This window comes from Artibeus jamaicensis, unplaced genomic scaffold, assembly GCF_021234435.1.
Source record: "Artibeus jamaicensis isolate MK-2021 breed Jamaican fruit bat unplaced genomic scaffold, CSHL_Jam_final contig_797, whole genome shotgun sequence".
Lineage (NCBI taxonomy): Eukaryota > Metazoa > Chordata > Mammalia > Chiroptera > Phyllostomidae > Artibeus > Artibeus jamaicensis.
Window position 1 is genome coordinate 4,743,790 of NW_026521977.1, and position 22,892 is coordinate 4,766,681.

At 39.8% G+C, this 22,892-nt stretch overlaps 1 pseudogene; it reads left to right on the plus strand.

Annotated features, from left to right (window-relative positions):
- Positions 1–19,326: 19,326 nt before the first annotated feature.
- LOC119050273 (cyclin-dependent kinase 1-like) lies at positions 19,327–20,457 on the plus strand (annotated as a pseudogene).
- Positions 20,458–22,892: the final 2,435 nt, after the last annotated feature.

Genomic DNA, 22,892 nt, shown 5'->3' on the forward strand with positions numbered 1-22,892 from the left:
CGTCCCTTTTCTGGGCTGTCCCCCCAAAGAGCCAATAGACTGGTACCTTATCTAAGACTCATCAACCACCTGGCTACCACTGTTTGCTCGACCCTGGAGATCCCCAGAGACTCTGCCCCACTCAATTTATGGGCCATTCAAGCTGCTTTTCCGTATGAATGATCTTGGCTTATGCTTAACAACTTCCTAAATCCTCTCAAATAAGCAACAGCTGGCTTCAGTGAGTCCTAGACCCAGAACTATCAGCCTAGATTCACAGCGTGGCTATACCTAGAAATCTCCAAGCCCAGCCCAAGTAGCTGCCCTCTCAGATTGCTATAAAGCAAACTCAGACAGGGTGGCCCAGGACAAAACACAGGTGGGAGCTGATCTTGGCCTGCACCAGCCAGGAAACCCTAGGGTCTAGAACACCTAGTGGACAGCTACAGACCACTTTGGAGCACCACCCAGCCAGTGCCCCCACAGCTGTTCCTCCATGGAGGGTGGATGTTGGTGGTAAGTGGTCACAGCCAATCCTTGTAGCTAACTGGCCCAAGGAAATCCCTCCCATTGATCTGCCAGCAGCAGCCAAGTCTCAACTACAAGAGGCAGGTGAACTCAGCCTACACAAAGGGTGCAACCTTGCTAGGGTACCTAGCAAGGGTGATAGCAGAGGCTGTGCCACTGGACCCTCCAGGACACCTACAGCATTAGGCCACGCTACCAAGACGTGAAGTCAAAGCAACTTTACCTAATAGATACAAACAAACACAGTGAGGCTGCCAAAACGAGGAGACAAAGAAACATGGCCCAAATGAAAGAACAGATCAAAACTCCAGAAAAGAGCTAAACAAAATGGATATAAGCAATCTTTCAGATGCAGAGTTCAAAACACTGGTTATAAGGATGCTCAAAGAACTTAGTAAGGATGACAGCATAAAAAATATCAAGTTAGAAATAAAAGATACACTAACTGAAATAAAAAACAATTTACAGGGAAACAACAGTTGAGTGGAGGAAGCCAAGAATCAACTCAGTGATTTGGAATATAAGGAAGCAAAAAAACAACCATTCAGAACAAGAAGAAGAAAAGACAATAAAAAAAAATAAACAAGGATAATATAAGCAGCCTGTGGGACCCCTATAAGCAATCCAACATTCACTTCATAGGGGTGCCAGAAGGAAAAGAGGAAGAGCAAAAAATTGGAAATCTATTTGAAAAAACAATGAAAGAAAACTTCCCTAATTTGGTGAAAGAAATAGACATGAAAGTCCCAGAACCACAAACAGTCTCAAACAAGATGGATGAAGAGGCCCATTCCAAGGTACATCATAATTAAAGTGCCAAAGGTTAAAGATAAAGAGATTAGAGGATGGGTGTGGAAGAATGGGTGAGAGGTGAGGGGGTTAAGAAGCACAAATAGGTAGTTACAGAATAGCCATGGGAATGTAACATACAGTAGAGGAAAGAGAGTAGCCAAAGAACTTATATCCATGACCCACAGACATAAACAAGAGTAGGGGGATTGCCTGAGGGAGTGGGGGGTTCTGGGTGGAGGGGGCAAAGAGGGAGGAATCAGGACAACTGTAACAGCATAATCAATAAAATATAATTAAAAAAAGAGGAAAAAGACAAAAGCAGAGATGAATAAAGACTAGGAAAACAGTTGGAAAAAATCAACGAAATCAAAAATTGGTTCTCTGAAAAGATCAACAAAATTAACATTGAGAAATGTCATTGAGGTATCTTGGAGCAGGAGGCCCAAGAGGGAAAACTGTATTTTTCTGCTAACTGTATTGCTGCCAAGCTGAGAATAAGATTGAGGTTATTATAATCATTTAAACAGTAAAAGAAATACACCTTTATTTATAGTCATACCTGGCTTGACAATGGATATATGTCCTGAGAAATGCATCATGAGTCGATTTTGTTGTGGTGTGACCATCATAGAGTGCAGTGATGTACTATAGTATGGTACAGACTAGACAGTATAGACTACTACACACCCAGGCCATGTGGTACAGCCCGTTGCTCCTGGTCTACAAGCCTGTACAGCATGTTATGGTACTGAATACTGTAAGCAACCGTAACACAATGATAAGTATTTGCGTATCTAACCATAGAAAAGGTACAGGAAAATGTGGTAGAAAAGATAAAAAATGGCACACCTGCACAGGGCCCTTACTGTGAATGGAACTTGCCCGAATAGACGTTGCCCACTCACCGAGTCAGTGAGTGAGTGGGGAGTGATTGTGAAGGCCCGGGCATTGCTCTACCCGACTCTATGATTAGGGTACACTAAATTTATAAAAAATATGTTTTCAAAACTATATTTACCTTAGCTTTCTGTAACTTTTTACTTTATACAAATTTTAATTTAAAGAACTTTTCTACTCTTTTGTAATAATACTTAAAACATAAATACATTGTATAGCTGTACAAAAATATGTTTATATCTTTATTAGCATCTTTGTATTTTTAATTAAGATTTATTTTTACCTTTAAAAGTTTTGTGTTGAAAACTAAAACACTCACACATTAGCCTAGGCCTGCACAGGGGCAGGATCACCAATGCCACTGTTTTCCACCTCCACGTCTTGTCCTGCTGGAAGGGCTTCGAGGACAATAATAATGTGCATGGAGGGACTATCTCCCAGAATAACAATGCCTTTTCTTGGAACAGCTCCCCAAGGACCTAAGACTCTTTTTAAGAAGGTGTCCTTCTTTTCAGAAATACGTTCATGGAAGTTTGCTTGGTTTGTTTCTTTTTTTCGTCATAGATTTGCTTACAAGCTGATAACGTGCCATGAATATTCCTATCTGTGAATGAAAAGCTTGTAGTATTGGAGTCCATGTTCTCAACTTTTTAAGGAGCCTTGTTGAGATCTGCAAAAGCTTCTGCTACACTCTTCATTGTGGATTTTCTTGGGAGTTCTTTTTCTTCTCCTGAAGTCTCCTTTTCTCTTGCCTCTTCTTCAGTTACGTGTTCCTGTCCCCGTTCCCATAACTTCCCATTAGTCACTGCCTCAGGAACCACTCCTAGGAGGTTCTCAATGTCATCCTCAACCACACCCAGGTTAAAGTTCTTGGCCATTTGTACCACAGTGTTGCTGATTTTGCAACCTCATTATCCTTGGAGAATCTTTGAAGTCACGGAGAAACCTCCTCGGTGTTTTTGTCCAGATGCCCTGTCCACTCCTTGGCAACACTACCCTAAGCCCAAGCATAGTTAGCATAGTTCTTAGTACACAGATTTTGTAATCCTTTCAGAATTGTTATGTGTTAGTGCAGTGTTAGTCTAGGCAAAGGTCCCCCTCAGGTAGTGGCCTTAGAAGATGCTATAACTACTTGATCCATTGGTTGGATCAAAGAGGTGGCATTTGGAGGGAAAATGTCACTTTGATGTTGGATTGAAGATCACCAATAAAAGGAGGCCGTCTCGCGGAACATTATGAAGAAGAATCTCAAAAGGTATGTTACTCTCCAAACAGCATTTGTCTATTTTGTTGGCATAGCAATTTAGGAGCGTATCATGGAAGAGAAGCTGGGTCATCCATGGCTTGATTGCTTCTGTAGTACATTGGCAGTGTGTGCTTGTCCATAGGCTTGAAGGCCAGAGGATTCTCACTGCACCAGATCCCAAAGGGTTTTAATTTGTTGCCTGCAACATTGTCTCCAAGCAAGACTGTTATCTTGTTCTTAAAAGCCTTGAAACCTGGCATTGACTTGGCCTCCTTATGGATGAAAGTCCTTTTAGGCATCTGTTTCCAGAATAGGATGATTTCATCTATGTTGAGTATTTGCCCTGGCAAGTAATTTTCCTCCACCATCAGCTTATTTAGAGTTTCTGAACATTCTTCTGCTGCTTTATATCAGCATTCACAAACTTACCATTCACTTTCACACTATGTAATGAATAATGGGTTTCGAATCATTTAAACCACCCAGAGTTAGCAGTAAATTCAACGTCATAATAAGGTTCAGGCTTTTTTTCCCAACATTGCAAACAAATGTTTTGCTTTAGCTGTGATTGTCACGGTGCTGAGAGGAATGCACTTCTTCGTCTGCCTTGCAGCCCAGGTCATTATATGTTTGAGCATGTCTGATACAGGCTCCTCTCAAGTTTTTGTTCATCTTGTTACCTTCAGTGAATCGGCTCTTTTAACAGCTCCCATGACTTTACTCTTGTCTTGCAAATTCATAGCTATGGTGGGATGGGATGTGCTTGACTGGCAAGCAAAAACCATCACTGATTTCCCACCTTCATTGTCATGGGTCACTTTAAATTTCGTGTCCAGGTCAATTGCTAGCCCTAGCTTCTTCCTGACAATATTAGCAGTGAATTTGGTACGCTTAAAGTCCATAATGAACAAAACGATATGAGATTAAAGCAAGATCAAGGGAAAATGATACAATCAAGAGACACAGTGAACATGAGTAACATAGTCATTTATTACCATTATCACGTAGTAGGTACTGTACATAATTGTATGTGCTATTTTTCACATGGGTGGCAGTGTAGTAGGTTTGTTTATACCAGCATCACCACAGACATGTGAGTAATGCATTGTGTTATGACATTACAACAGCTAGGACATCATGAGGGGATAAAAATTTTTCAGCTCCATTATGATCTTATGGGACCACTGTGGTATATGCGGTTCATCACTGACTCAGGTGTTATGCCGCACGTGATTGTATACCCATGTAAATGAACAAGGCCTACTTGTTACCAATCTTTATGGAAGCATCATATGCCCAGAAAATGTTTTTTTTTTTGTTACTAAGGTTAGGTTCTCATTGTTTAAAAATTCTAGAGCTTCCTCATATGCTATTAAGCCCACTATTAAAGAAAGTAATGGGAAAGGGAAAGCTGGGTGTTTTTCCAAGTATTGGAGGAGTAAAAAGCCTTGTTCCTGGAGAAGTAGACTAGGAAAAGTGGGAGAAAGCTGTGGAGAAGTGGGGAAGTGGTGGGTTTCTTTTACTGGTAGAAGTTAGAACCACTCAAAGGTGAGGAGGATAGATGTGGCAGTATTCATCCAGGCAGAATCCCGAGCACCAGAGTTTGATGATTATGACAAAAGTCCTCATTGCTGAGTGGGTACAAATGAACCACCTATCTTCTATCTAACATGGTCTAGTTAGATATAATTCTGTGGTAAAATCATGGACTAAAAGCCTGGGGCTTGAGCATATATCCAGTAGTGATCACAGCACAATAAAGGCCAGGGTTTATCCTGGAGCTGACTAAGCTCTGGAATTCTGATAAAGCCCAAAGAAAGGGAAGGGGACCATGAAGAATGACTGATACTGAACTTACCACTCACTTTGATGTGAGATTTAATTTGACAAAGAAAAACAGGCATTGCAGACTGCAGAGTCCAGTGGCTCCATGCACCCACTCTTACTCCTGGCCAGTGTCCTGGGCAGGGCTGTAGCTGGCCACGTCCTTGGCCTAAAAGAATGTGCCACAAGCTCAGCTGTGTGATGCCAGAATGTGAGGACAGCAGCTGACTACAGGGCCGTGAAGCACTCATTGCCCGCAGACAGTCTGGAACAAGACAACCACGAAAGTTCTTCCCTGCAACAAATGCAAAGACGTCATCACCACAGCTGACGACACATGGACAGACAATACCCGTGAGCAAGAGATCTTCGAGTACTTGGAAAAGACCTGTGACTGGCTTCCTAAGCCAGACATACCTGTGTCATTCAAGGAGATGTGGACTTCTACATTCCAATCATCCTGGACATGATTAAAGGACAAAGAAGCCGTCGGGGGACGGGGGGGGGGGTGTGCTCCACCCTCAATCTCTGCGAGTCTTTTCAGAAGCACCTGGCAAAGCTCAGTCACCAGAAACAGCTCAAGTCCAGTAAGATCCCAGAACTGGACGTGGCTAAGGCAATGACTCCCTTCGTGGCCAACGTCGCCCTCCTCCTCTACCCTCAGGACAACCCCACAGAGAGCTCCAGCTGCAGGCCAGTGGGGACATTTGCTGGGACTGCATTCAGCTGGTGACCGACATCCAGAAGGCATAAGGACCAGCTCCACCTTTGCTGAGGCCTTGGTGGAACATGAGACAGCTTGGGGCCTGGCATGGTTAACACGGGTGAGCCTTTTCTCTTTGTGGGCTCTGGAGACAGGAGTGGGGGGACCAAGAAAACTTTGCTTCCTGGGGTACCATTATAAATTCCATCTAAAGGGCTTTGAGAAAGAGATTGTTCAAACAACTCCCATTTCCTTTTAACTAGAAAGCAGCTGCAGTAGGTGGTGGTTGATTGCATTTGCATATGTAACACTACTCCTGGGACAAAGCAGTGGAAGGAGACCGACCACTTTTGTGAAGAGTTCTCTTCACCCCAATACCGTATACATAAGAAACAACACCAGAACCACATATATCCCTGTTTTTAACAGCTGGGCTAGTATATGTTTATGATTCTGAGTGTGCTCTCCCCACAGCCAGCAGGATTGCCTTTCATGGGAAGCCACCCCGCTGGCTTGCAGAAGGCTCACCCAGGATGCCTTCCTCACCTTGGTGAATGTGAGTCCTGTGGGCTCAGGGACTCATTTGGTTAGCCCCTGAGGGGGCTTTACTTCTTGGACTATATTCACATTAACCACACTCAAGAGACTGGTGTGTAAAACCAAAATGCCGGTTTAGTCCCTGACAATCCAAAAAGCCACTGCTAGACAGGATATAGGGAAGCTGGTTATAAGGACCCCATGGGTCTGGTACCTAGAGCCGCCTTTGTGGATGATAATGGCTGCCACTGGGAGGTAAGGGTTCCCCTCTGACGACTTACTCTCTTGAAAGCCCAGGTGTCTTTTAGCCTCGTAGAAGTATCTTTGCATATGGGCTTGTCCGATAAGGAGGGCTGCCATATCACCCTTGGTTTTCTCCCTGTGGGGACACTCCTCTTGTGACCTCTTCTCTAACAGCTATTCTCTGAGGGTCTAAAGGAAACACCTACAGTGCGTAAAAAAAGGCAGGTTGAAAGTCTCTACAACTTGATTCTACTGGATTTCAACTTTGTAATTCTGCCCAAGAATGTGTGAATGGATTTGAAAAGTAGTCTCTGATTCCCAACGGTGAGTCTTACAGCCACGCTCACTCTAAGTTGCTAATGAATAGTTATCCTGGGGCAAGTCTGGGGCAAATCTGGGGCAAAAAGGAGACTGGAGGACCTTATCTCTAAGGGCCTTTGGTAAATGTTTTCACAAACATCTTTTACATATGTTTTCCTATAAGGTATAGCGTAACCAAATTGCTATTTTTATCTTAATAAAACTTGCATGGTGCAAAAAAAAAAAAAAAAACTTGCATGGTGCAAAAGAAAAAAAAAGGTCACATTCTTGGCACCTGCTGTTGGTGATAAGTAATCAGTGACCTTGAAGCAACCTGGATGAATTCTCATGACAGTGCTTCAAGGCAGAGTCAACCTTCCAACACAAGTCCTGTAACTAGGATCCTCACACGTTTATGTTACCATATATCACACACATAACATGTGTAAAGTTAACTTGGAGAACAACTGTTGTGGTTAAAACTTCTCACAAAGCAAAGTCCTTGGGTGTAGGACTCATGCAGTCCCAGGATGCAGGAGTAAGGGGGTGAAGAGGGTGAAGCAGATAAAGAGAATTGCTGGTAAAGGATGTGTTAGTGAGCTAGTTATAGTGTGAACAATTTGAGTGCAGCCCCTCTCAGGACCCTTTAAAGAGCCACGCAAAATGGGCCTCTGGATCATCCCTCTGAAGGATGAAAGGCCAGGGCATTTTCCCACTGATTTCTTGCAAAAAAGGCAGCTATGATTAAACATTGGTACTTTAATTTTATTAATAATTGATTACTTATAATGTACATCACAAATGATAATAATGAAACATTACAACATGGATATTAAAAATTTCATGCGTATTTATTGTTTTTGTTCACTGGTAGTGTGAAATCCTGTGGAGTTCCTATTCAGAGGTTAACAGCTGAAATAATAGCAGAAATTTCTTACTTTGTGCAAAATCTAATTTTTTATATTATGTTCATGAAGCATAGTAATATACATATAAGAAAAATACAACGTAATTTTTTTTTATTTTTTCAGACATAACATGTTATATTTTTGTTGCAAAGGGTAAATGTTACCAACATGGCAGATACCTTCTTCTTATTTTGCTTAATAAAAGAGGGCTGAAAATATATTTTAATAAAAATATTCTCTAAAATAACTTCATTATATTTCTCATCTACTTTAGACTTAATCTTGAAATTCAATTCAATAACTTTATATTAGTATGGAATTTCTTTTCCAAAGAGAATATCTGTGAATCAAATAGAATATAATGCTTTTATTCACTTATTTTTATTTTAAAAAATGTATTAAATTTATTGGGGGTGACATTGGTTAACAAAATTATATAGGTTTCAACTTCCGCCAAGATGGAGGCATAGGTGGAGATACCGTGCTTTCTTACACAACCAAGTTTAGAGACAACAAAATATTAGCAACAGAAAACACAACCAGAACACAGAAAATTGAACTTTTCAGAAGTCTGATAACAACGAATGCCAGCCTGACCGGTGCAAACAGACCAAAAATGGCTCAAGAAGATCTCAAAGCCCCAGAGCCCATAACTCTAAGCGATGAAGAAATAGCAAAACTTTCAGATGCACAGTTCAAAACACTGGTGATCAGGATCCTCACAGAACTGGTTGATTTTAGTCACAAATTAGAGGAACATATGAAGGCAAAACTAACTGAAATGAATGGAATTGCACAGGAAACCAATAGTAAGGGAAAGGAAACTGGGACTCAAATCAAAGGAGTGGATCAGAAAGAGGAAAAAAATGACCAAACAGAAAAGAATGAAGAAACAAGAATTCAAAAAAATGAGGAGAGGCTTAGGAACCTCCAGGACATCTTTAAACGTTCCAACATCCAAATTATAGGGGTACCAGAAGGGGAAGAGGAAGAGTCACAAGTAGAAAACTTATTTGAACAAATAATAAAGAAGAACTTCCCCAATCTGGCAAAGGAAATAGACTTCCAGGAAATCCAGGAAGCTCAGAGAGTCTCAAAGAAGTTAGACCCAAGAAGGAACACACCAAGGCATATCATAATTACATTAGCCAGGATTAAAATGGAGAGAATCCTAGAAGCAGCAAGAGATAAGGGGACAGTCACCTATTAAGGAGTTCCCATCAGACTGTCAGCGGATTTCTCAAAGCGGACCTTACAGGCAAGAAGGGGCTGGAAAGAAGCATTCCATATCATGAAATCCAAAGACCTACAACCAAGATTGCTCTATCCAGCAAAGCTTTCATTTAGAATGGAAGGGCAGATAAAGTGCTTCTCAGATAAGATCAAATTCAAGGAGTTCATCATCACCAAGCCCTTATTATATGAAATGCTAAAGGGACTTATCTAAGAAAAAGAAGTTAAAAAAAACATGAACAGTGAAAGGACAGCAAACTCACAGTTATTAACAACCACATCTAAAACAAAAGCAAACTAAAAGGACAGCTAGATCAGGAGTGGAAACATAGAAATGAAGATCTCAAGGAGGGTTAGCAACAGGGGAATGGGAGGAGGAGAAGGGGGGAGAAGGTACAGAAAATAAGTAGCATAGATGGTAGGTAGAAAATAGATAGGGGGAGGGCAAGAATAGTATGGGAAATATAGAATCTAAAGAACTTGAGACACGTGGTCATAAACTAAAGGGGGGGATGGTGGGGGTAGGGGTGTGCAGGGTGGAGGGGAATGAAGAGGGGGAATAGAACAACTCTAATGGCATAATCAATAAAATAAAAATTTAAAAAAAGAAAAAAATTATGTAGGTTTCAGGTGTACAATTCTACTATAATACTCCATCTATACATTGTATTGTGTGTTAACCACCCCAACTCAAGTCCCCTTCCATCACCATTTATCTCCCCTTTACCTTCTCCTATCTCTCCTCATCCCTGTTTCCCTCTGGTTATCACCACTGCAAATATAACACTTTTAAAGCAGAAAGGATATATATACTGAACACCTTCTGTGGGTTCAACCTATTCTCTCTTTTTTAAATTTTAATTTATTTTTTTATTGATTATGCCATTACAGTTGTTCTATTCCCCCCTTCATTCCCCTCCACCCTACCCCCCCATCCCCACCATTACCCCCCTTTAGTTTATGACCATGTGTCTCAAGTTCTTTAGATTCTTTATTTTCCATACTATTCTTGCCCCCCCCATCTATTTTTTATCTACTGTCTATGCTACTTATTTTCTGTACCTTCTCCTCCTCCCACTCCCCTGTTGCTAACCCTCCTTGAGATCTTCATTTCTATGTTTCCACTCCTGATCTAGCTGTCCTTTTAGTTTGCTTTTGTTTTAGATGTGGTTGTTAATAACTGTGAGTTTGCTGTCCTTTCACTGTTCATATTTTTTATCTTCTTTTTCTTAGATAAGCCCCTGTAACATTTCATATAATAAGGGCTTGGTGATGATGAACTCCTTGAATTTGATCTTATCTGAGAAGCACTTTATCTGTCCTTCCATTCTAAATGAAAGTTTTGCTGGATAGAGCAATCTTGGTTGTAGGTCTTTGGATTTCATGACTTGGAATACCTCTTTCCAGCCCCTTCTTGCCTGTAAGGTCTCTTTTGAGAAATCAGCTGACAGTCTGATAGGAACTCCTTTGTAGGTGACTGTCCCCTTAGCTCTTGCTGCTTCTAGAATTCTCTCCTTCATTTTAATCTTGACTAATGTAATGATGATGTGCCTTGGTGTGTTTCTTCTTGGGTCCAACTTCTTTGGGACTCTGAGCTTCCTGGATTTCCTGGAAGTCTATTTCCTTTGCCAGATTGGGGAAGTTCTCCTTTATTATTTGTTCAGATAAGTTTTCCACTGGTGGCTGTTCCTTTTCCCCTTCTGGTACCTCTATAATTTGGATGTTGGAGTGTTTAAAGATGTCCTGGAGATTCCTAAGTCTCTCCTCATTTTTTTGAATTCTTGCTTCTTCACTCTTTTCTGTTTGGCCATTATTTGCTTTCTTCTGATCCACTCCATTGATTTGAGTCCCAGTTTCCTTTTCATCGCTATTGGTTTCTTGTGCAATTCCATTCATTTCAGTTAGTTTCGCCTTCATATATTCCTCTAATTTGTGGGTATAATCAACCAGTTCTGTGAGGATCCTGATCACCAGTGTTTTGAACTGTGCATCTGAAAGTTTTGCTATTTCTTCATCGCTTAGAGTTATGGGCTCTGGGGCTTTGAGATCTTCTTGAGCCATTTTTGGTCTGTTCGTGCCCGTTAAGTATGAGGAGCGGAGCCTTGGACTCTCAGGTTGCTGGGTTATGACGCTGTATGTGGGGGCGTGGTCAGAGTGGGGAAATGGCGGCCCCCCTCTGCTGTGTTGCACCGCTGGGTAAGGAGCAGAACCTTAGGTGGTTCACCAGGGCAGGGCCACTCAGGTCACTAGGTTATGACACTGTATGTGGAGGCGTGGTCAGAGCGGGGAAATGGCGGTGCCCTCTGCTGCTGCTCACCACTGGGGCCTGCTGGGTCCCGTCTAATCGCCCACTCCCCAGCTTGTCTATCTGTGCACTAATGCATGACCACAGTCAACCCGCAGCCCTGCTCCCTCACTGTTTCCCCACAGGCGCTCGCTGGGTCGCTCACTAGGTCCAACCCTGCGCCTGGGTTCCGCACTCCTGAGTCCATCTGACCGAGTTTTCCTGTGCAACCCCACTCGGCCAGCTGCTGGTTTCGCCCCTCTTACCAGTCAGGCTGAAGAATTTGTTGTTATCAGACTTCCAAAAAGTTCAATTTTCTGTGTTCTGGCTGTGTTTTCTGTTGCTAATATTTAGTTGTCTCTAAACTTGGTTGTGTGAGAAAGCACGCTGTCTCTACCTATGCCTCCATCTTGGCGGAAGTTCCAGCCTATTCTCTTCATTGTGAAACTTCTTAAGTGATCTAAAAGTCATTTCTATGCAATCCAGATAAGGTGTTTCTTTAATTGTTGAAATGTGGCTTTCTTACTTCACCATTCATACTGTTCTTGCCAGGATCTCCTGTGTTACCACATCCTGTGTTGCCAAAGAAATGCTCATGTATTTCATTGTCTCAGATAACCTCTGCACTGCATTACATATGACTTCCTGCTCTCTGCTTTGTGAACTTAGTCCTGTGAACTCTGTCCAGGTACAACACCACCCTGGGTATTCTACTTCCGAACACTTGGTCTCTATGTTCTTCAGTAATCTTGCTTCCCATCACACCAAAAGGACAGGTACTAGACTACCCTAGGCCTTGCACAATGGTTTCACAGCCATTCCTATTCCAGCATCTTCTCATCCAAGCTCATGCACCCTCTTACCTACTTGTATAACACATCACCTTAAATAAGGTATGTCTGGATATGGACTCACTTTACCCTCCAAATCAACTTCCTTGCAACTGCATTTCTTAGTGATAGCAACCATTTCCTAAAGTCATTATATTTCATTCCCCTGCCCCTTCATGCCCTATGTCTAATCAGTTGCCAGAAAGTTCTGTGGGTATTTTTTGGAAAAATTCCCAAACCAATTTATTCACCTCCATTCCACTTCTACTCCTTGTTCAATTGCTTGTCAAGTGTCTTGTTCATGAGATCAAGGGAGACTTAGGATGAGATTGAACCTGCAAGTCATGTACCAATTTAGAAGGCAAATTAGGCCCTAAGAGCTGAGCAAGATGCATTGAGCAGCTGATCAAATATGAGGGCCATTTTCAGATGGTGTCACGAAAAACTGATATAACATTGGGATTGTATTTCTTTTCCTTTTCTTTTTTACTTTTTTATTGAATTAATTGTAGTGACATTGGTTAATAAAATTATATGAACTTCAGGTGTACAATTCTATAACACATCATCTGTATATTGTATTGTGTGTTCCTCACTCCGAGTCAGTTCTCCTTCCACCACCATGTGTCCCCGCTTTACCCTCTTCTATCTCCCCCACCCCCTTTCCCTCTAGTAACCACCACATGTTCCTCAGAATTGTGTTTCTACAACTCCTTACCATGTGTCCCAGATACTGTATGCCACTAGCATGTTTTGCTCACACCTACCCCTATACTCTTGTTTTGTTACTCTGGGTTGGTGGTACTAGTTTTGCATTGTCTTATTGAAAGGTTGACAATTAATGTCATAAAGGCTTTAGTACCATGGTCAAAGCAAGAATGTGGTTAAGCACATCCCTAGGTTCATCACCATGAAAACTGAAAAGTGAGCTGACACAAAGAGGTAAAATCCTTACGCGAAGATATTGATTACTTAGTCAACAGGATAGTGTCAGGAACAAGAATTGAAGTAGAGTGTTCCAGAGCCAAGGAAGACACAAGCCCACAGAAAAATTCTGGGCAGGAGTTTTTCCTAAGCTTCCTGATATTCTCTGCCATCAGTAAAGCAAAAGCAGCTCAAACCCTCACAATGAGCCCTATTTGAATTCTCCTTGCCTTTGACTTCTAACAGGGCTCATTAGTTCCTGCAGAAGAGTAGCTAACTTATACAGCACTTTCCATTGGCTCATATGTTAACTGTATTTTAAATATTTTATGGTGTTTTTATATTCTGGGGGGGGGGGCGTCTAGCTAGCTGAGGAGAAACAGCCCTTCTCAGGGCTAGCTGATTCCCAGAGAGAATGAACAATTTGCCTGAAAACATGTGTTTTATGCATAAACCAACCATTCCCAAGTGCATGCCCCAAACCCCCTTCTTTACTTTACTCTCCCACACCAGGATATTTCCCCTGCCCTAAATCACTGAGGGTCAGATACTAGACAACTGGAGACTATAGCGCAGAGCCCACTACAATTATTCAAGCTAGCGAATCCTAAGCAGTTTCTCCTGCCTTGTCTTTCCCATGAAAAACAATTAAAGCTCTGGGCCAGTCTTCCCCTCTCACTTTTTTCAGCCTCCCAATCAACACTGGTACTTCCCCAATGTGGCCCTGCATAGTACGATGTCTCCACTTCCACTAAAACATGTGATTAAAATATTCTTTCAATGGCATCAGCCTCTACGTGTCATCATTGTCATCTTCATACATTAAAATCCCTCAAGTACAACTGAAATCACTAGGTGCCATTCTAAGCACTTTGTACAGATAAACTTATTTGACCTTAATAAGCCTATAATATGTATACACTATTGTTATTCCCATTCTTACAAGGAGAACATTGAGGTGCAGAGAGAATAACTTGCCCAAAGTTCTATGAGTGGGTGGCAGAGCTGGCATGCAAGATTTGTCATTTCACAACTGTCCTGTGTTGCCTCTTGAGAAAGTTGGGATGTTGTATGACACGTTCAAGACAACCCCCCCGGCATTCTTCTCATCCCACAAACCTCCTGCAAGGCTTGCCCTTCTTGTTTGAAAACCTGCCTTAAATAACTATCCAAATGAGGAGAAGACAAATCTGGGACCCAAAAAGCATCACAATTCTGTCCCCAGGTGGTTGGCCTGGGTTGAATGGAGAAAAGAACACTCCGTTTAAATTGCATAGAATTTATCTGCTACAAGAATGCTCACCCATATGCTTCGTCTCTTGGATTTGTTTTTTAAAAGAATACAGCACTGGTACTGAACTCATGACAGCACAGTCCATTGAGCCATGCTAGGAATGAATCAAATGCCTTGAATGTTGCCAACTACGAGCCATTCAGTGTTTCTAGGGCACAGTGTACACAATGACATCCAGCAGATGTCTCATCCAGCAGATGAGATAGAGAGATCTGCAGGAACCAGGCCAAGAATGGCTCACACGCCTTACGAAGAAGCATGTAGGTGATAGGGGGCCAATTTCTCTCCCTTCCTCATGCTTGAGAAATGGAACCTTCTGACTGGTCTCCCAGTGACTACTACATAAGTTGTCACTTAGTTTGTGCAACATGTAGATTAAAACTTATGATGACACTAATAAAACTTAAAACTAACATTTGGCAAATATAACTATTTTCTTTTCGATTACTACCTTGGGATAATTTCCAGCAATAAGATTGCATCAAAGAAAATTATTGTTGTTCTCATACTTTTTATCTCATTAACCTCTAGACTACTTACATAGCCTTAAGAATGTGCATGTTATACACAAACTTACCAGCATTTAGTTTTTTCAGGAATATTTACACTAAGTCATTCTATGCGCTATAGAAATCATTATTTTACCCCCCTTTCTCTTCAAATCTCTAATATCCCCTTCCCTTTTTTTACCCTCAAGTGATAAGCTTGTTGATTTTAGAGAAAACCATGTACTTGCTCACCACAAATCTACCAATCCTCCAGCATTCGTACCCTTTTACCCTGTTGATCCTCAGCTTACAATGAATAGAACTGGCATGCTCTGTAGCTTGTTCATTGATCTCTTTCCCTCTACTGAGGATTTTGCTTCTCTCTCTTCTGAGAGTCTCATGACTTTAGTGGCACTGGTGACTCGCCCCTGAGCTTCAGGATTTCTTAGTTTCTCCACTTGAAGATCAGTCTATCAGGCATCTTTTTTTTTTTTAATGTTGTCAGGATCTGTTCGGTCTCGCTTTTTCATATTTTTGAATTTTAGTCAATATATAATATTATATTAGCATCAGTTGTACAACATAGTGATTCCACATTTATAGACCTTACAAACTGATTACCACAATAAGTCTAGTAACTATCTGTCCCCATACATAGGTATTACAATATTAATGATCATATTTTCCTTGTTGTACATAACATCTTCTCTATCAAGCATCTTAAATGTAGCATATCCAAATAAAAACTCTTGGTTTCTTCCACCCACCCACCTCAAATCTGCTTCTCCTTCAGTTATGCTTCTCTAAGTTCATGGCCCTGTCATTCACTCAGTTGTTTAGATCCAAGACGAAGTCATTCTTGATTCTTCTTTTTCTCTCCCGCCCTACATCCAGTCTATCAGCAGACTCTGCTGCCTGTAACACCAAAACATACTCCCAATCCAGTCATTTCTTACCTCCCTCCCCACTATCATCTTAACCCTGCTCTCTGTATCCCACATCCGATTGTTGTAATAGCCTCCCAAGTGGCCTTTCTGCTCTCATTCTTAGACCCCTACACAGTAGCCAAAGTATTTTATAACACAAATCAAATCATTTAATTATCTTTGTCTCAAACTTCAAATTACTTTCTATCGCCCTTAGAGTAACCCCAAGCCTTTACCTTGGCCTACAAGGCCCTACATGATCATCTTTTCTTGTCTCCTCTCCTTTCCCTGTTCACTCTGCTCCAGCCACGTTGGTCCTCCTGTTCTTCAAATACACTGAGCCGGTTCCTGCCTCAAGGCTTTCATGCTTGTTGTCCTCTCCACCAGGGCCTCACTCAGCCTGTTCTTAGTTATCACATCACCAGAATGAACTTTTCTTTCTGTCTTATCTAAAACAACCTCCCATCCCTCTTGACTCTCCAGAGCCTCCCTCACTTTGTCACTTTGTTTACTCATATTTCTGCTCCCTTCCCTCCCACCTACCTGACACTAGAACGTAAGTGCAACAAGAAGAGAAATTTCATTTGTTCCCTTCTGTATCCAGGTTCAGGAGCACAGGTACTCAGGTAATATTTATTAATGGATGAATTATTTAATAAAAATAAAAAACAGAGTTGTTTGTGTTTGAAAATGTAATAAAACATATTAATGGAAATGAAGCCAGATTTTGAAGGGTCTATCACATGTTTTGAAAAACTCAATTTTTTCCTGACAGTCATGGGGAATCAATACAGAACCTGATGAATTTTCATTTTTAGAAAGATAATTCTCATGGCAATGTGAAGACTAGATTAGAGGGCAGCATTACATGGGGAAGAAAAATAAATTAGAGATATGGCTATTTGGAGAAAAAAATCAAAGGAAAGCAACTTAGAAGATAAACTAGATAGTCTAAGATAGAAGAGAGAGAGAACAGAAAAACATAAAAGGAGAAATGGGTCACAGATAGAGAAAGTTAAAAGGAAGGAAACTGCACATTTCTCCTTCTTCATCCCTTGTCCCCACTTCCATTCCTGTTCTATTTATAGGCATTCATTTTAGTATCCTAAATGTGTGTGTTTTCAATGTGCCTTCCATATGTTCATTTTTACAAGCACTTATACTCATATTCTTGAAACACATAACACTGTTTTGGCTTTTAAAAAATTTATTGAAGTACAACAAATATACAGATACAGAGATGTGCACAAACTGTAATCAATAAATTATCACAAGTGAACATGCTCTGGTAATTACACCCAATTCAAGAAATAGACTATGGCAAGGATCCCAGAAACCTTTCTCTTAATTTCTTCCTGCTACTACCTCTTCCCCACTGTTAACCACAGACTGACTTCTGGCACTATAGATTAGTTTTGGCTTGTCTTGATGGATTTTTGGGCAATAGCCAATTGGCTGTAATAAATTATGTTTCTGTGAACAGTGTTACATATCTTTTGATATGCACGTGATTTCATTTCCTATTCAAGGACTAAAATTAGTTGCATCAATATACACTTACATCATCAGTGTTTTGAGAGATCCAGTAGCTTTAAAATTTTTCAAACATGGCATTTTCACTCTTTTTAATTTTTAGTCGTTTTGGTCAATGTATAGTAGTTGACTCTCAACTTGCATTTTTTTAATGACTGTTTAGTATATTTTCAAATGTTTATTCTCTATTCTCTTTTGTGAAATGCCTCATCAAGTCTCTTGCCCTTTTGCGGGGAGGGTATTACCTATTCAATTTATAGGCATTCTTTATATATTCTCTGTATGATGCTCTTATTGTTTATATATATATATATATATATACACACACACACATATATATACATATATATTCTTAAAGCCTTTTCTCCTAATGGTATTTTTGATATTTCTTAATTTTAAACTAATCAAATTTATGAAACATTTTGCATACTTTAAAATCATGAAAACATTCCCATCTGTAATGTTTTTTTATGAGTATGATATTATTCCTGGCTCTTTGCTTTTCCATATAAATTTTAAAATCAGCTTGTCAGTTTTCATATGCAAGAAAATACTTGCTGGGATATGTTTAGAGTTCCCCTGAACCTAGAAATCTTCTGGGAGAGAGTTGATTTTTTAAAATCATCACTCAAGGACAAGCTTATTGACTTTAGAAAGACGGGAAAGGAGGAAGAGAGAGAGGGAGAGAAACATCGATTCCAGAGAGAAACAGAGAAACATTGATTAGTTGCTTCTTGTCCACACCCTGACTGGCACCAAACCTGCAACTTAGGCATGTGCCCTGACTGGGAATCGAACCCACCCCTTCCAGTTTACAGGACAATGCTCCAACCAACTGAGCCACACTGGCCAGGGCGAAGAATTGATATTGTTGTAATAATAGGTTTTATAATCCATACATAATTAAATCCTTTTGAATTTTTCTCAGTAATGTTTTGTGATTTTTTATATAGAAGCCTCGTGCATCTTTTGTTCCTAAGTATTCCTATTTTATGGTTTAAAAAATTTTAAATGATGTCATTTAAATTTTTTTATTTTCTATTTGTTCCTTACTGGTTTTATAGATAAATATCACCAAATTTGGTTTACTATTATTTTAAGAGTTTTGCTTCTATGTTTATGAGTGAGAACTGCCCACAATTTCTTTCTTACTAGGTTTTTTACAAGATTTTGTATAAAAGTAATACTAGAGTTATAAAATAAATTGATATATTCTTCCTCCTTTTGTATTCTCTGTAAATATTTGTGTAGAATTGGTATAATTACTTTTTAAAATATTTGAAGAAATACCTAAGCTTCCCCCCTCACCTTCCAAATTTCAATTTTCTCCTGATGCCTCCAATTGGTGGAGCCTACTTAAAAGCCAGTTGGGAAGGGAAACTCTATTGCCTATAATACAAGGTAGAGCAGAGAATTTGTCTCAGATATTTGCACATTTTCTATTGCTCGAAGGAAACGGAGATAAACAGCCTGTTTCTTAGCCCCAAAGAGTGTAATTTACAAACTTTGATTATCTTGGTGTCCTCCCTTAATAGATAAGGAATAGCTTGTTAGCTATTACATGCTTGATTTGGAAGCACAAGGTCTGACCTACATTTTGAAAACAAATCAGCTTGAGGTGACTCTACAGTAGATAGTCCAGGATCACAAGCATCAGTGGCTCCATTCAGGCTAGTTCCAGTGAGGAAATCAGGATGCAATGTGGCAATCTGATTACTAACCTCTGTGAAAATTAATGAAGGGTAACCTCATTTAAAATGGAGTTGGGAAGGAAAAAGTGATGCCTGGGTCAAAAGTAATGACCCAGTAGCTGCTGTTGGGTCATTAGGGGGCATCTACCATAACTATTGATTGACTATGGAAGACTACACCAAAACAGAGAAAATTAGAGAAGGTGCCTATGGAGTTGTGCATAAAGGTGGACAGACACAAAACTACAGGTGAAGTGGTAGCTATGAAGAAAAGCAGACCAGAATGGGGTTCCTAGCAGTACTGCAATTCGGGAAATTTCTCTACTAAAATAACTTTGTCATCTAAATACAGTCAGTCTTGAAGATATGTTTTATGCAGGATTCCAGGTTATATATCATCTTTGAATACCTTTCCATAGTTCTAAAGAAATACTTGGATTCTGTCCCTCCTGGTCAGTTCATGGATTCTTCACTTGTAAAGAGTTGATTGTACCAGCCCTGGCTGGTGTGGCTCAGTGGATTGCGTGCTGAACTGCAAACTGAGGGGTCACTGGTTCGACTCCCAGTCAGGACACGTTCTGGGTTGCAGACTGGATCCCCAGTTGGGGGTGTGTGAGAAGCAACTGATCAATGTATTTTGCACACTGACATTTCTCTCCCTTTCTTCCTCCTTTCCCTTTTCTCTAAAAGTAAATAAATACAATCTTTTAAAAAAGTTATTTGTACCAAATCACGCAAACAATTGTGTTTTGTCAATCTAGCACAGATCTTTACAGAGACTTAAAACCTCAAGTGCTACTGATTGAATAACAAAGGAGAAATTAAATTGGCTGCTTTTGACCTTGCCAGAGCTTTTGGAATACCTATTAGAGTATATATATATGATGTAGTAACACTTTGGTATAGATCTCTAGAAGTATTGCTGGGATCAGCTTGCTATTCAACTCCAGCTGACATTTGAAGGATAAGCACCATATTTACAGAACTAGCAACTAAACAAACATTTTTCCATGAGGATTCATAAATTGATCAACTCTTCAGAATTTTCAGAGCTTTAGGTATCCCCAACTATGAAAATTTTTTGAGCAACCAGAAGTGGAATTTACAGGACTACAATAATACATCCCCCAAGTGGAAACCAGGAAGTCTAGCAACCCATGTCAAAGACGTGGATGAAAATGACTTGTATCTGCTCTTGAAGATGTTAGTCTTCAAACCTGCCAATCAAATTTCTGGCAAAATGGCACTGAATCATCCATATTTTAATAATTTGGACAGTCATATTAAGAAGATATAGCTTCCTGACAAAGAGTTTCCACATGTTGTATCACGAACAGATGGCTATATTTTTACTGTCAACTCTATTTTTGTCTTGTGTATTTTTGGTTTTTTTGTTGTAAACCTTAAGCCGTACTTCATCTTCTAACTTCAAAAGTTGTAACTTTAAAATGTAAATATTGCCCTATATGAAGTTAAATATAATAATTTTGTATATGTATGTAGAGTTCACTGCAATAGCTATTTGTTACTGTAATAAAATAACAAATGTAAAAAAAAATAAAGTTGGGAGACCAGAAGGGGGAGCCCTAATGCTACCGCTAGTCAATTACGGACCCACCCAACAAGATGGTGTCAATTACAGACCCCAAAAGGAAGACTCCTCAGTTATGTACCTTCACCTGTTTTACTGAAGCATGGAGAAGTTAACTAATTTTTCTACTTTTACATATTTGTTAAGGCATGGATATTGGCTTTATTTTTTAAAACTTATCATAATTGGTGAATTTAATAAAAAATATTTCATTTACTTACTTTTAGAGAGAAGGGAAGAGAGGAAGAAAGGGAGGGAGAGAAACATCAATGTGTGAGAGACACATTGATTGTTTGCCTCTCACATACCCCCAACTGGGGACCTGGCCCACAGCCCAGGCATGTGCCCTGACTCGGAATTAAAGTGGCGACATTTCAGTTCGCAGGACAGTGCTCAATCCACTGAGCCACACCAACAATAGCTGGATTTTGACTTTAAATCAAGGCAATCTGACCCAAGAGTCTTCATCTTAATTATTCTCTGATACTGCCTCATTTGAATACATAATTCTCAAAAACACATGGTTTGAGTGGGTGGGAGAGATTGATATAAATTTTAGTTAAGTCAATGAAATTGCGATATATATGTATATATATATATATATATATATATATATATATATATATATATGATAAAAATAAGTTAGCAGATGACTCGAGAACAGTTTTTCTGAAATCATGAGGGTGAAACCTGGGCATAACACAAAGAAGGTGTGTATTACTAAGGCAGAGGAAAAAAGAATTAAGTTGTACTTGGTCTAGAATGAGTCTCTCCGGACAGTCTGTCCTGTCTCAAGTCTTTTGGCAGCTCTTCATTCTCCTGAGAATCTTACATTATTGAGTTGATCTCTTTCACTATTTTCTAACTCTTTTGAACTCTTTTGATCTTGTTAGCACCTTTCTTTTTACAATGCCTTTGTCAGCAACCTAGTGAGGTAAGCAAGGTAGGTATTCTTATTCTCATTTTACAAATCAGTCAAGTGGTTTGCCTAAGGTCACACTGGAAACTGGAAGGCTCAAAATTAGCCAAGGTTATTATCTCTAGAGTCTACGCTGTTTGTATTCTGTCACATTGGCATTCTAAACCACCACCCTCCTTCATTTTTTTTTGTCATTACTCTTGCTTTTTAACTTGTCTTTTTATCTCCCCCATCGTCTATTAGTCTACTAAATAACACACAGCAACAGCAAGCTTGCCTTCATATCCATGTCTGTCTTACCAAGAAAGCTTGCTAACCCAATTCAAGTGTTCCTTAAAAAATTATTTGTAGATAGAATTCCTTACTGATGAATTCTTGGGTCTTAGATATTTCAAAAGAACTTTTCTAATGAGTTCTTTGTGTGGCTAAATAATTGACTCAAGGCATTTTAAAACTATTACCTGAGATTCACCTGGGTTTCATTTTGGCAGAGTAAAATCAGAAACTACTCGGTTTTTCTGTCCCCTTCTATTTTTTCTACCCTCAGGAAGACAAGAATATAAATCAAAGCTTGCTTTCAACCAAGTCACTTTGAGCAGTTCAGAATATATTTATTCAGAGTTAAAATATATTCACTATTTACATATTAGACTTTGAATCCACTTTTCTTGTTTTATGATTAATATTATGTCTCCATGTAAACAATTTTTAATAAGACTAAAATCACCTTTTATTACCTTCAACAATACAAATATGTCCCTTTCCACCATAGGTAACCACTGATATCTCTTTTATTTTTGACTTTCCAAACTTTTTTTGGTACATTTATATATGTAGGGGAATTCACTTTAGAGATGCAATTTGGCTCCAGCAACAGAGGCACCTGGGAGATGTTGAACTCTCTGTGACTGTTGAACTCTCTGTAACCTCACACAGGGTTGACTACCCCAAAAACCAGAATGTTGGCCCAAAGATGAATGTTGTGCCCCCAGGAAAGAGGTAAATGAATGTATAAAGCGTACTAACTGCCTGATATTATCTTTTAATTTTTTTTTAACTTAGTGATTCATTGTTCTCTTGAGAGGTTTGCCTTTCAACTGGTTTTGCTATTAACCCTGCTATTAATCCTTTTCAAAAAGAAACTTTCTTGGGAGGGGTGTGGATTTTTCCTGCCCACCACCACCAGAAGCAGCTGCTTTGCCCATATTCATCAGTTTGTCCT